The 15,351-nt window shown below is 41.4% G+C and overlaps 1 protein-coding gene across 1 annotated transcript in view; it reads left to right on the top strand.

Annotated features, from left to right (window-relative positions):
• Positions 1-8,158: 8,158 nt before the first annotated feature.
• TGFBI (transforming growth factor beta induced) overlaps positions 8,159-15,351 on the top strand; it is a 56,067-nt gene continuing 48,874 nt past the window's right edge. The window contains exon 1 of the mRNA XM_042454279.1: positions 8,159-8,252. The gene's annotated coding sequence lies outside the window, so the exon portion shown is untranslated. The remainder of the gene's footprint in view (positions 8,253-15,351) is intronic.

The raw sequence follows: 15,351 nt of genomic DNA, 5'->3' as shown, positions 1-15,351 counted from the left end.
ATGCAGAGTATCTGAGAGATGGAAGAGAATGATCTTTGCACAAAGTTGTCTGCAAACAGGTGCTGTTTGATGCCTGGATCACTGGACACTCTGGTTGTTATTCAATGATAAGTGTGTTAGTTTTAATGTGCCACAAAACTCATCATTGTTTGGCACTGACAGGGAGACTCACAGGATTCCTTTCTAAAGCAGCACATCTAGAAGTGTAAGAACAACGGCTGCGCCCAGCGGACTAAACGAGAAAGGGGCCAAGCGGTCCCTTTCTCTGCTCCCCACCCCCGCGGGGTGTCCTTGGGGCCTGAAGCCCCAGGGACACCCCTTTTTCAGGCTGCGGGGAAGCGGCCTTTTGCCGCTTCCCCGCAGCCCGAAAAGCAGCGGATCGGGGCCTCAGCGGCTGCCGTTCTGACCACTGAGGCTCCGCTCCGGCGGGGAAAGGGACGGGGCCAGACCGCCCCAAATGGGCGGTCTGTAACCCGCCTATATCTGTGTGTTTCATTTTTCTGCCCTAAGTGCAGTACCTTACATTTCTCTGTGTTAAATTTCATTTTGTTAGCTTTGGCCCAGCTTTCTAGTCTATTCAGATCATTTTGAACGTTGATCCTGTCCTCTGGAGTATTAACTATTCCTCCTAATTTGGTGTCATCTGCAAATTTGATAAGTATGCTCCCAATTCTGTCATCCAGGTCATTGATAAAGATGTTGAATAACACTGGGCCCAGGACAGAGCCCTGTGGGACCCCACTGGTCACTTCTCTCCAGGATGAAAAGGAGCCATTGTTGAGCACCCTTTGGGTTCATCCAGTCAACCAATTACAAATCCATGTAACAGTTACCTTGTCTAGTCCACATTTTACAAGCTTGTTTGCAAGAATGTCATGGGGAACTTTGTCAAAGGCCTTACTGAAATCAAGATATACTATATCCACAGCATTCCCTTCATCTACCAAGCTGGTAATTTTATCAAAGAAAGAGATCAGATTTGTCTGGCATGACTTGTTTCTCTGAAACCCATGTTGACTTTTTGTGATTATGGCATTGCCTTCTAGATGTTCACAGACTCTCTGTTTAATGATATGCTCCAGAATCTTTCCTGGTATTGATGTCAGACTAACTGGACGATAATTTTTGGGATCCTCTTTTTTCCCCTTTTTGAAGATGGGGGACAACGTTTGCCCTCCTCCAGTCTGCTGAGATTTCTCCTGTTTTCCAGGAGTTTTCAAATATGATTGCCAATGGCTTCGATATTACATTTGCCAGTTCTTTTAGTACCCTTGGATGTAGTTCATCTGGTCCTGGAAAAGTAAATTCATTTAGATTAACTAGGTATTCCTCTACTATCTCTTTACTTGCTGAAATTCCCCTATTCTGTCCTCTGCTCCATTATCTTCAGGTTGAGCACTCTTTTCCTTTTTTGAGAAGACTGAGGCAAAGAAGGTGTTGAGTAATTCTGCCTTTTCTCTGTCTTCTGTTAGCATTTTGCCATCTTCTCCACGCAGTGGCCCTACCGTTTCCTTCTTCTTCCTTTTGCTGCGGACATATCCAAAAAAGCCCTTTTTGTTGTTCTTAACCTCTCTAGCAAGCCTGAGTTCATTCTGCGCTTTAGCTTTTCTGACTTTACCCCTGCTTGAACTCTGTCTAAAAGCCAAGATGACGAAACTGAGAGGTTTATCACACGGAGATGTTTAGAGCTTTTGCAGGTCAGTTCCAACATGATTGCACTTCCAACGATGCGGATTCACATCACAATGTGAATGTGTTATCAGATGCGATTCCCCTTTCATGGTGCTTCTGCAGTGATTTCAAAGTGACCCCTCATTTTGATGAATTCAGAAAAAAGTGAATTCACAGAATTCGCATTCAAGCTCACTTCAAATTGGTCTGGTGTGGAAAACCACTCCGACATTGCCCCCCTTGGCCCCCTGCGTCCTGCTCTGTCATTCCCCTCCTCCTCCACCCCATCTCGTCCCCTCTGCCACCCATTCCATCATCCCCATGATCCTCTGCCTTCTCCTGCATACCAATCCTGGCCCCAGCGACCTATCCCATCATCCTCTGCCTTCTCCTGCATCCTGATCCTGGCTCCAGTGATCCCCAGTGATCTATCCCATCATCCCTTGCCTTCTCCTGCATCCCAGTCCTGGCCCCAGTGATCCCCAGCCACCTATCCCATCACCCCCTGACTGCTTCTTCACCTCGATGAAGGATGACAGCTAAGGAGGGGGCAGGGAAGGAGGACAGCGTCCAGAGCCCCACTGAGCATGTGCAAGGGTGCCGATTCGAATTGTTGAATCCTCTGGTGTGGTAATACAATGTGTACTCACTCTGCTTTGCTTGAATCCGCATCACGTGACTTGCTTGGGATAGAACTGACCCCGCTTTCCCCTCCATTCGGGAAGGCAACAGAAAGGCAACCAGGTGTAGTAAAACATCACGTTTTAATGTGAATTCGCATTGCTAGACAGGAGTAACTCTGGATCTGGTGTGAAAAAACATCATGCTTCGCATTGCTAGAACAGGAGTGACTGCAGATCTGAGCTGCAAACCCCCCCCCCCACGTGTGATAAGGTCCTGAGACTGTCACTCTTTGGCCACATTATGAGAAGGCTAGAAAAGATAATAATAGTAGGAAAGGTGGGACGGGGGCAGTAGAAAGAGAGGAAGACAGCATACCACAGCCTTGAGCCTGCAGGACTTGATTGGAGCAGGTGAGGATAAGGGGTCTATGGAGGTGTCTCATTCGTGGGTCACCATGAGTTGAAGTCAACTTGAAGTCAGTTAACAACAAAAATACTATACTTTAAGTTATGGTTCCATAATTTATTCACTAGTTCTACTCCAGCCGGGATTGACGTACCGTCCAACAGTCTGAAATTGATAGGGATCATCTCAATTAATCCCCTATTGCCTCCTTTTTCCCAACTGTTTTTAAAATGTCCCAGTTTCTTTCTCCTCTTCTCACTTTCCTTCCCTGTCCTCAATTTACTTCAATTCTGGGAAACTGAATTCCAGGTGCAAAAGTAGTTTGCTGTCAGTTAACTCAGTGAGGAGAACAGGAGGAGATGGACTCTTGCCATTCCCAGTAGGCTCATGTCAAAGCAAACTGCTGCAGCCTCTACTAGCTTTCATTAATAACTTTTCATCTGTGAAATGGTGGAGGGATTTATGCTTTATTTTTCCCTGGTAGATTCCTAACTGTCAGGGGATTCCCTACTTTCCTGGAAATTCACAGCCACCTTCTGGTGTCCTCTCCCAGCCCATTCCTCCTGGAACTCCAGTGTACAGGTCAAGAACACTTAAGTTAATTACACTGTACTATCAGGAGTTTCAAAAACATGACTATAAAATTTTATTAAGAAATGTCTCGAATTTCTGAACATGGCTATGAAAGACTTCTAAAAAGTATTGTCTTCCACATGATTTGAAATAGGATAGAAAGCATTAGAGCCAGTGTGATGTCATGTACCAGTACTGCTTGACCATGAAAACCCACTCAGTAACTTTGGGCAAGTCACATTCTCTCAGCCTCAGATGAAGACACTGTCAAACCCTCTGTGAATAAATCCTGCCAAGAAAACCATAGGACAGAGTCTAGGGAGTTTATCAGACAAGAGAAATTGGAAGTGTAATCCAATGGCAATCTGAACGCAATCATGGGGTTTAACGTTATTGCATGATAGACTACCACATGCAATTTCGGGCAATGGGAAGTCAGTCCGAATGCAATCATGGGGTTTCACGCTATTGCGTAATAGGCTACCACACGCAATTTTGGGCAATGGCAAGCTATTTTCAGGCAATGGGAAGTCAGTTTGAGCGCAATTCGAATTCACGTAAATTTGCTGAATTAGCGAATTCACGTGAATGCGTTCTGGCTCCACTTTCTTTTCATTCAAAATTAAGAAAAATTCCTCCTGTGTAATAAACTCCTAGGTGAAGGTGAATATTAACAACATATAACATGCAGAGAACACTTGTTATTGTTAACTGCCCTTGACTCAGCCCTGACTCATACCCCTGTTCTCCACTGCTCTACGCAGGCCTGCAAATTCATACCCATGACCTCTTTGGTTGAGACCATCCATCTAACATATGGTCTTCCTCTCTTTCTGCTTCCCTAGCATGATTGCCTTTTCTACTGAGTTGTGCCTTCTCGTGATGTGGCCAAAGTATGGAAGCTTTAGTTTCATCATTTTGGCTTCCAGTGAGAGTTCAGGTTTGATCTTATCAAGGACCTATTTGTTTGTCTTCTTGGCTGTCCAAATTGTCCTCAGCACCCTTCTGCAGCACCACATCTCAAATGAGTTGATTTTCTTTCTGTCAGAATGCTAACTTGGTATAAATCATAAAGGTGTCTTATTTGAATGCTGTTTAACCAACCAACACATCCTGATATTCTAGTGAACATTTGGGCTTAAAATATAACCAGTGAACCTTCATAATCTTGCTCATCTCAAGTGTCCCATCCCAGCATTCATTTTCTTCTGTCCCTGAATAGAAACCATATTTTATTAGCTAATTTTCAAGTGCTTGAAAAAGGAGGTCAGTGGGTCACCAAGAATTGAGAAGATGTCAAGTAAAGAAGAGCCATGTCCCAATGGCTATAAGTCATCCTCATTTCTTTAGGAGAGGTAGAAGTAAATCTACCTAGAAAACATGACATCAGGGCACAGGCAAGTCCTGAACTCTACTTTTAAACCTATATGGAAGTGTTGTTTTTTCCCCAAAGGGCCTTTTCTTGGTTGTTCAGTATTAGAGACATATTTTGCAGCCTTTAATTATATTTAAGTGGTTTGTAAATTTCTTCCTTTATGCCACAGATAATGGAAAACATGAAATGAAACAGAAAAGCCATACATATAAGTAAACTTTAATTTGGTTTGATTGGATCAAGGCTGTCCCTGATGTCCTGCCACCAAGCAACAAATAGTGCCTTCTCCCCCGAAGCCCACTATTTTCCAGACAAGTTAGTTTGGTAAGGCAGAAAGAATCATAAGCATCTCTTTCCTTCTCTGGCAAGAAAAATACCAGAAAAATGAATACCTAACAACTTGCTGACCTTTTATGATAATTAAATGCCTGGCAGTGGGGTGATAAGGACGGTTGAACGGGTGCTGTGGACATTATTAGAGGTGCATGGTTTTGTTCAGAAGGTTGGATCCCAGGTATCAGCCAGGAACAGTAGGTAAGGCTTACTGGGAAGGGCAGTGAGGTGTAGTGGTTTGACAAGGACTCTGGGACACCAGGGTTTGAATCCCCACTCTGCCATAAAAACCTACTGGGTGACCTTGAGCAAGTTACACTCTTACCTTGAGAAGAAGACAATAGCAAACCCGCTCTGAAAGATCTTGCCAAGAAAATCAGATTTGTCAAATAAATCAGATTTGACTTGAAAACACATAGCAGCAGCAACATGATCTGTTTTAGATGACCTCTTAGAATAACAGAATCTTAAGAGTTGGAAGGTACCTCAAGGGTCATCTAGTCCAACCTAATGATATGCAGGAATGCACAACTAAAGCACTCCTGCAAGATGCCATCCAACCTCTGTTTAAAGACCTTCAAAGAGAGAGAGTCTACCGCTCTCCAAGGCTATCCATTCCACTAAACACTTCTTAATGCCAAGATGTCTTTTCTTTTTATTTAAATCTATTGTTTGTGTTCCTATCTCTGCAATGGCAGAAAACACTCTGGCTCCTTCTTCTACATGACATCCCTTCAGATTTTTAAAGATAGCTATCATGTCACCTCTCAGTTTTCTCTTCTCCAAGCTAAACATATTCACCTCCCTATGTCTTTCCTCCTGAAGTTCTTCCTCCTTTCAGTGCCTAATGGTGCAGCCTATCTGCTGTATGAATGAGCAGCTGGTTGTAATCTGGAAACTCTGTCATAAACATGTATACATAGCATGTAATGGCACAAACCCTTGGTGTAGCACAGTTTAAGTACATATGCTGGAACAGCAAATTTTAGTGCTTGGATTGTTAGTGAGTTAAATGAGCTAAATAGCATTAAGATGAACTTATTACATGTACAAAAACCAAACCAAAGATTAATCAAATCAAGCTGATACACGCAGGAAGTGAAAGCCTTTGACTATAAAGGAAGCAAATTAGATTGCTCATTTGTCTGTATTGTAAAAGTGCTAACATAGTAAAATCCATTGCAGATGCAGCCTCTGATAGGTCACAAATATCAGAGTTTTCTAGATGTACTCCTCTAGTTGATTCATTTGTTGGTAAATGACAACGGTGGGTGGAGGACATACTAGGGGAAAAGGGAGAAATAAAAATATAAATGTGGGCAGAGACGAGAAGGTTCCTGGCATCTGATCATCTGGTCAACCACAGATATTCAGTTCTCTCTCCTACTGCAACTTCAGAATTAATATAGACTTCAGATTATGAATACATGTGTGTGCACACACACACACGTTGAGTCTCCTTCATCCGGAATTCCAAAATACTCCAAAATCCAAAAATGTCCACACGGGTGGTTGAGACATGTTTTCTGATGGTTCCGTGTAAGCAAACTTTGTTTCATGCATGCACAGAATTATTAAAAATATTATACCTAAAGTTAGCTTCAGGTTATGTTTATAAGGTGTACGTGAAACATAAATGAATTTTATGCTAAGAGTTGGGTCTCCAAGATACCTCATTGTATATATGGAAATATTCCAAAATCCAAAACGATTCAAAACACTTGTGTTTCCAAGGATTTCAGATAAGGGAGACTCAACCTGTATATAGGCTAGCAGCAATGATGTGCCATATGCCTTTGTTTCTCTTCCACATGTTCCCTATGTGGCAAAGCTTCCCCTTGCATCCTGAACCCCCTTCTTCTTCTTATTATTATTATTAACCTTTATTTATGAAGCGCTGTAAATTTACACAGCGCTGTACATGCAATCTTTTTAGTTAGACGGTTCCCTGCCCTCAGGCTTACAATCTAAAAAAGACATGATACAGAAGGAGAAGGGAGTGGTGACGAGAAAGGGTAAGAGGTCCAGCAGTTCCTCTCAACCTCCGAGGCCTGGACCAAGGCAGATGGACTGGAGGGAGGGCAAGGCTTCATAATGGATGGTTAATCATTATCCAGGGAAAATACATAATCACAAGTAGGATAATACATATACAGTACATAGGAATACAGGAAATGGATCGATAAACAGCCAACAACAGAACATCAGATAGTAAGCGACAATTATGCGATGCCTGGGAAGGCTTCTCTGAATAGGATGGTTTTCAGCTCCGTTTTGAAGCTGGTTAAAGAAGTGATGGCTCTTGCTTGTGGAGGAAGAAGGTTCCAGGAGTGAGGGGCAGCAAGTGAAAAGGGGCGAATCCGGGATGGGGCAGAGGAAATCCTGGGCTGAGACAGCAGACCTTGACTACCAGAACGGAGGGCCGGTAGTCTTCTGTGCCCATGGACCTTTTATCTCCAATATGGGGCTGTAGATAAACTGCTGGACCATAGATCAGACCCCACATGGCAATTATGCATGAGCTGGTGCCTTGGTACAGAAAAACCTAAGAAAAGAACTTGAGAAAAGGACCTCTCTGTGTTCATTGTGCTGACAGCATCAGTGCCATGTGGGTGGGAAAGCATGGGTGAAGAATTTGGCACTAAGCTTCAGCATTGTTAGGCCAGCAGAACAGAGCTTGGTAAAGTCACTTTTTCTATTAAAATTCCATGAATCCCCCAGCAGCCCAAAAATAATGTTTTAAAACTACCAGAATATAGACCCAGCCTAATGAGTATCTGATTGTGTATATTAAAAACACTGAAACCTTTTTCCTCTGGAGGAACCCTTAATTTTCAGGTCTCAGGGAACCTGTGCATAAAAATTATTTTGTATTTGTATAGCTCAAAAAAGTAGATATTTTTCAATCACACTCTCTTGAAGAACCCAAAGCCACCATGAATTCTGGTTAAGAAACTGCTCTAAAATCTGTGGGGATTTGGTTTGGTATAATCAATTTGAATATTGGTTCTTGGTGATTATTTTAAAAAGAAATGCATTTATTTCTGAGTTATAACTGTCACGTTTATATTATCCTATTTATATTTATATATTACCACAGAAATGACTAGAAAGATATAGATATATACATATTTCTCCCTGACCCTTTTCTTTTCATTTACTTTGCCTATAGCCCCAATGTGTGTGCTGTGCTGAAGCTGATTGGAACAAACAGGCAATACTTGCCAAACTGCAAACTCTGGTACCAGAGGAAAATCTGTGGCAAGGCAACGTAAGTATTTTGAGTAGGGGCCAAAGAGTGTTCTGTAAAATAAATACCTGGTGACTTTAGGATGCTGTACAGGAGGCCTGTGTTTCTTTTTACTCACCAGGCCAAAACAGAGCTTTGAAAAGTTACTTTAATGGAAAACAACTCATCAAACTTCCATGTTACTTCCAAAAAGGTAACTTTTTCAAGTGCTGGTCCAAGCACCTACCAATGATTTTGCTGACTCTCCAGTTCTTTTGCTGTTTCGCTTTTTTTGGGTTGCCTGATAGAGTTTGAGATGGGACTCTTGTAACTTTAAGCCTAAATAGATTGAAGGCAAAATGTCAAAAAAACTTCGTGAAGCTGGACAAAGATACCTCTTTTTTCTTATCTTACAGACTTGAACTTTCAACTGCAACTGTTCCCTTTGAAAACAACTCCTGCCTCCTTGGTGGAGAGTGGGGGGACGGGGAGTAGAGAAGCGCCAAACTCTGTTCTTGCCATTGGCACCTCTGTGCCCCTTGTTCCTGCTCTCTATCAGGAAGGCAAAAGCCACATTGGGAGGGAATGGCTGTAGTAGATAGTTTGAGGTTGAAAGGTAAGTGAAGACATGTGCCTGCACCCATTGTTACAGCTATTTTACAGTACCTCATCCTTCTCAGTCTGTTCAGGCTTAAAGTTACAAGAGCCTTATCTTCTACCCAACCTGGCAGCCCTTCTTTTTTTCTCTTTTTGGTAGAATACAAGCTATTTGTTTGTTTGTTCTGTTTTTAAAGGTAATTTGTAAACAGTGTGTTTAGTTTGGTCCTGGTTTTCTGAACTAGCAAAATGGGATTTGTTGTTGGCCTGCAAACCTGGATGTAGTTCTGGTTTGTAACTCTGTCTTGGAAGGTAAAGCCACAAACAAAGCTTCAAAGGAAACCCCATCACAGAAAGGGGAACACCATGATTTTATTATTCTCTTCTGCTTGTTCATTCCCACCTTGGGAAAGGACCATGGCTCAGTGATTTTATTTAAGTTTAAACAACTTTTGTATGTTCAATGCAATTTTATATTGTTTTAGCAAGATGATTTGAATTGTTTTTACATTGTTATTGTAACATTTTTAACTGTTTTTATCTGTGAGACACCTTGGGCCCTTTCTGGGAGAAAGGTGGGCTATAAATGAAATAACATAAAATGAAATAAACATAGTAGAGCATATGCTTTGATGTAGAAAGTGCCACATTCAGTCTTCAGCACCTTCAGAAAAGACTGGGAAAACCTCTTGTCTGCTATGGAGGTCAGACTTGACATCTTCCTAAGTATAGTTTGGTGTTGCATCTGGACTCCCTTGTGTTTTTGTGGCTGTTAAACTTGTTTGTAGCTTTCCTGGTAGTACCAGATCTTACATATATACTTCAAATGTCCTTAGTTTTTAACACATGTTAAAAACATCCTTATCTGAACAAGTCTTCTCTAATTAGGCTAGCATGATATCTATTTCCAAGATTTCAAAAATAATTTATTTGATGTGTTTTGTGTATCTATGTTTTGTTTCATTAATGTAAACAACTGTGAAATTTTGGGATCTAAGAGGCATATAAATATTTGCAAATAAATAAATAAGTAAATGCAAAACTATCTGGCTTCCTGTCCTCCAGCCCTTTTAGACACAGATGGAATAAATCACGCTGAAGCCTGTCCTTGCAGATGTTAGTGTTCAATAGACATTGCGTATAGCTTCCTATAAAAGTGGCCTCGACACGTACTCTTGCAAAGGGCAGCCTGTACCTAATTAGGAATGTGGACTGGGCTGGCTGACTGCCAGTCTTGAGCAGAAGACTGTTAGTCTTCTGGGGAAGGTGCACCCTCCACAAGGTCACACGAGCCCCAGAAAATCAAAATTTGGAGGATGAGATGAGACAAATCCATAAACGTTCATGAAAGACTCCAGACAGCTAATTTTCCATGAGTGACTTCATTGTATGTCAGCAATCAGGGTAAATAAAAATTTCTGTATAAGCTGAGACAAATGCAGGATTTTACTGCAACATCTGATATACAGAAATAGCTGAATGTGTCTTAAGTGAGTGTGTGTTTCCTTAGCGCTTGTACTGGTGGCATTCCCTCATGTTCCTGATCCCAACATTTTTTTTTAAAAAAAAAGCTTACCGATGGTACAGTGAAAAGAGTGTTGGACATGGATTAAATTACAGCACCTCTCCCAGGAGAAAGTAAAGTATTATTCAAAGCCGTGGTCCATTGACCAGTGTTGATCCACAAACTATCAGCTGCGAGACTCTGGAGAGTTTCCGGGGGGGGGGGGGGGGGGGGGGGGAAAACAAAAGTAACCCATGGGCACAAATATGATCCTGTTAGAAACTGCTGCTCCCCCACACCAGATAGCTACAGAAGCACTTGGCTAGGAGATTGCTTTGTTCCGTGCAGCAGTGTGACCACCATCAGATGTGGCTGTGCTTATCATTGGCTCTAGCACTCAGTTGTCTTTACCTATGAGCCAAAAGTCCCAGTGAAAAAAACAACAGTGTTTCTCAGGCTATCTGATGTAGGGGACTGGGAATTACTGTATTTTCTGGCGTATCAGACTACTTTTTAACCCAGAAAAAATCTTCTCAAAAGTTGGAGGTCGTCTTATACGCTGGGTGTCATCTTATAGGGCAGGTGCTGAAACTTCCAAGCTGGATTGGAGAATCTGTGGTCGCCGCATATGTTGGGGGGAGCTCAAAAACAGCTGCGGCCGCATCCCCACCATATGCGATGACCGTATGAAAGCAGGAAGGGCGGCACTGTATAAGTACGGTAGAAGAAAATCCACTCACCAGGATTCATGGAAATAAGTGACTTAACACAGTCCCGATGACGACGTGATGGGGTGCCTCACCGGGAAGGTGTAAGTGAAGGCCGGAGCAAGCTGCAGGCATCTGGGACACCTGGGGTATGGAAGAAAGAGCCCTGTTTGCGTTACTGCTCTGATAGTCTTGGAGACAGGGAGGGTTGGGCAGGCAGGGAGAACTGACCAATCCAAGCAGGCTTTGTATACAACAAGTTTTCCTGCTAAGAACCTGCATGTCATAAGCATTTGAATTAAAATTACTGTATTGAAATCATATCTGATGGGTTTTTAAAAAAATATTTTGTTTGCGTTGGAAGAGGGGTAGTCTTATATGGCGAGTATATCCCAAACTCTGTATTTTAACTGGAAAAGTTGGGGGTCGTCTTATACACCCAGTCGTCTTATATGCCGGAAAATACGGTATATTTTTCCAGTGTGTCAGGGACTGGCCCCATATTTGTGGTGATTGGTTACAGTTGTGTTTGTCTTTGATGGAAACTCACCAGAGACCAGCACTAGTTCAGGAACCACCACTTTGAGTAGCATGGCTCTAAAACATTATAAAATTTATCCAGGAACTTCATGGCTTCCTTTTTCATACGGTAAACTCAGAACTCATGAAACAGAGGAAGGAAATTCCACACCTCCTACATGCGTATGAAGATATGACAAGGACTTGGCAAGCCATCTTTAGTTGCTAAAGCTGTTGTCTATCTGTGAGCCATACCTGTGTCTCTCTAGGGCTGTAAAGACTAGCAAGCTATCCCTTGGGTGATAGGCCAGTAACAACAACAGCAACAACTTTCCTCTCCTTCCTTTTGCTGCTGCTGATACTGTCCTTACGTTTTATTGACAAATAGATATGAGGACAATGATTAGGATTTTTTTTTAGCTATCATGCAATTGAATGATTCATTATAGTAAAACACAATTTAAGGTTTTTGGGAAAGGGTAGAAAAAAAGTAGGTGGAAAATGAACAGGAATTCAGTCATCCAAACTTAATCTGGATATTGGATATTCAAAATATTTAAGTACTTTAAGGATCTTTTAAAACACACATTGAACAGTCACACTTTTTTAAAGCAAAAGCTAGCAAAAATGTTAGCAGAACATTTTCTGCCAAATTTTGATTTGGGAAAGGGGCCAATTAATTATACTTAAATCCTTCAAGGAAAAGCAGTGGGATGCTTGTCTTACTGAGCACAGCTTTGGGGTTACTTGAATTCACAAAAGATTGATTCAGTTTGAAATTAGTATTTGAGGATGGTACTTTAGTGTTCCCATAGTCCACCATTTTCCTTGTTGGACACGACAAGTATCCACCAAAGTTGGTACCTTCAGTAAACAGAATAACAATGTATTTATTGGATTCAGGATCATATGATACCTGAAAGATACTAGATCTTGTCTGATCATGGAAACTAAACAGGGTCAGCCCTGGGTAGTACTAGTCTATGCAAGTGCTGTAGGCAATAGCAGTAGCAAGTACACTTCTGTACTGATCAGTGAACTAGCACTCCCTAAGCGGTTAACAACGTGTAAGCCAATTGCCCCAACAAGCTGGGTACTTATTTTACCAACCTATGAAAGCATAGCAGGCTGAGTTGATCTTGGAGCCCTGCCTGGGAATGAATTTACAACCTTGTGGCTGCAGTACTGGCATTTAACCATTTCACCACCAAAGCTTCCTATAAGGCACACACACACACAGAGAATATAATAAAAACTTGAGTTAATACTGATGAGTACGCCATAAAATAACTGGACTAAATTCATCATAAAGTTTATAGTCATGTTAAGATTTCGTCTGGTTTTGTGTTAATTCAGGAAATTAAAAAAGGTGTTAGACAGTATTTTGTTTTAGATTAGGATTGGAAATCTTGTGGCCCTCCAAATGTTGTTGGACTGCAACTTCCAGCATTCTTCATCATTGACTCTATTGTCTGGGGCTGCTGGAGGTTGTAGTCCACCAATATCTGGACAGCCATATGATTCTCACCTCTGGTTTAGATTTTGATGAGGTGGCTCTGCTTTCACATGGAAGGAGACACAAAGTGTTCTGCCACATAGCTCACTTGGGACCTTGTTTTTTTTGTGTGTGTGTGTGTTTTTACATTTTTATAAGGGTATCGGGCAAAATAATATTGAGGATACTTATCAAATGTGGAAAATGATGTGGGATTGTAGTTAATACCAGAGAAGACAAGCTCAAGATTCAGAATTATATTGACAGGCTGAAATACTGGGTTTAAACCAACGAGGTATAATTCAGCAAAGATAAATATAAAGTCTTGCATTCGGTTACAAATAATAAAAGAAAGGCATAGGGAATGTGTGGGGGACATGTCTTGGGATTAGAATATGTGAAAAGCATCCAGCTGTTATGGAGAATCACACAATTGAATGAGAGGCAACGGTGAGTTGCTGAAGAAGCTAGTGTAGTCTTATGTTCTGTTCTGTTCTGCATTGGTCATGCTGTATGTGGACTACCTAATCTGGTTCTGTACAGGATATTTGGAATACTCTGTTCAATTTAAGATGGAGAACTGAAGTGTGTGCATAGAGAAGATCAACCAGGATGTTGAAAAGGCTAGAAACCAGGTCCTAGGAGATGTGACAGAACCCCTCTCCAGGTGATCCCTACAGTTCCAGCCCTTGGGTTTCTGTCACTCAACTGTTTCCCCTTCAGATTCTCCCTGGATTTTGTACCTGGAACTCAAGGTGACCTATACCAAACAAATTGGTGTGTTAAAGCATGACTAATTATCTTCATTAATTCTTAAGTGAAAACATATTCAGACAGAGATGTAGAAAATAATCAAAAAAGACTTATTATATAACAAGTAAACAAAGGGATCTTGTAGCCCTTTTGAGGCTCACTGTGAGAAAAAAGGTTTACAGAATAAGGTTTTGTAGACTCTGTTTGCTTCTTAAAATGCAAAAGTAGACTGAGTTTACGAAAGCTTATACTACAAATGCCTTCCTTTCAATAAGCCTCAGAGGTGCTACAATATCTCTTGTGTACTGATGCAGACAAACACAACTATTTCTTTGTATCTAACAAGTAAGTTAATCTCATACTGACTCCATGCACACACAATGCAACATAAAACATCAGTTAAAATACAGTCACATTGTAAAGTCGAAGGCTTTCATGGCCAGCATCCATAGTTTTTTGTGGGTTTTTTGGGCTATGTGGCCATTTTCTGGAACATGGCCACATAGCCCGAAAAACCCACAAAAAACAATACAGTCACAGTTTGTCCTGAACTCTTTCCACACACTTAGCTCCCATCAAACCAAAATTCTTATCTGATTTTATATTCTTTCCACTATTGCACCTTCCCTGCAGCATCCCAAAGACTGGGATTTGTTGGTTTTACTGAGGCCTTAGAGACTAATAATTTTACCCGTCTTTGCAGGTGGCTCTAATTTTATAGAGGAATTGTTCCTCTTTAGCCACATGGCAGTTTGATCACTTATTGTGACTCCCAGCTCTTTATGCACTGTATCATATGGTTGCTCTGAAACATTTTTGAAATAAGTAAATTTCTACTGGCCAACTGAACTGCATTGACCACTTATTCTTCTTGAATCTATGACCTGCTGGAATAGTAGTGTCCAGTGTTTGCCCTGGAGTGTGCTCCAGGATGTTGCATAATTAATGGGCAATTTATCCATGTCAGCTTTCACTTAATAAGGGATTGCCCAAGTGTTGAATGTACATGGGTGAATCAGCCCTTATAGAACCTTAGATGATTTTACCCAAGTCTCAACACTCCCAGTTTACCCAATTTATGTTAATGTTTGTTGTGTGCCTTAAACAAACCTATCACAAAATTTTGTGGGGCTGAGATGCGTAACTCGTCTAAGTTCATGCAGTGGTTTTCCATAACCAAATGGCAATCAAACCATGATCTTCAGAGTGATAGTCCAATGTACAAACCACTATACCATGCTGCCATTGTATTCTTCCAGTATTAATCACTATGAATTAGTACATGCCTCTTCTTTATTCAGTGTCTGTCCATACAGACATTCAAAGAACAGTCCACATAAGGAGGGAAGAAAGAAATGAGATTGTGTTTCCAAGTTCAGGCCTCGATCAGTTCTCTGGTACACAATTTACATATAAACAAACTGTACACACACACACAAATTGTCTCTGCACAGCCAAGTACCCTGCATGTGTACAACTTATGTGCATGTATGTTCTGTTGGAAATGCCATGAAAAGTGTGGAAGTTGTGTTGACTCCCCTCCCTTTCCTACACATTCAGTGTTCA

This window comes from Sceloporus undulatus, chromosome 2, assembly GCF_019175285.1.
Source record: "Sceloporus undulatus isolate JIND9_A2432 ecotype Alabama chromosome 2, SceUnd_v1.1, whole genome shotgun sequence".
NCBI classification, from domain to species: Eukaryota; Metazoa; Chordata; class Lepidosauria; order Squamata; family Phrynosomatidae; genus Sceloporus; species Sceloporus undulatus.
The sequence above is the reverse complement of the archived record's forward strand: the minus strand, read 5'-3'. Positions and strand labels throughout refer to the sequence as shown.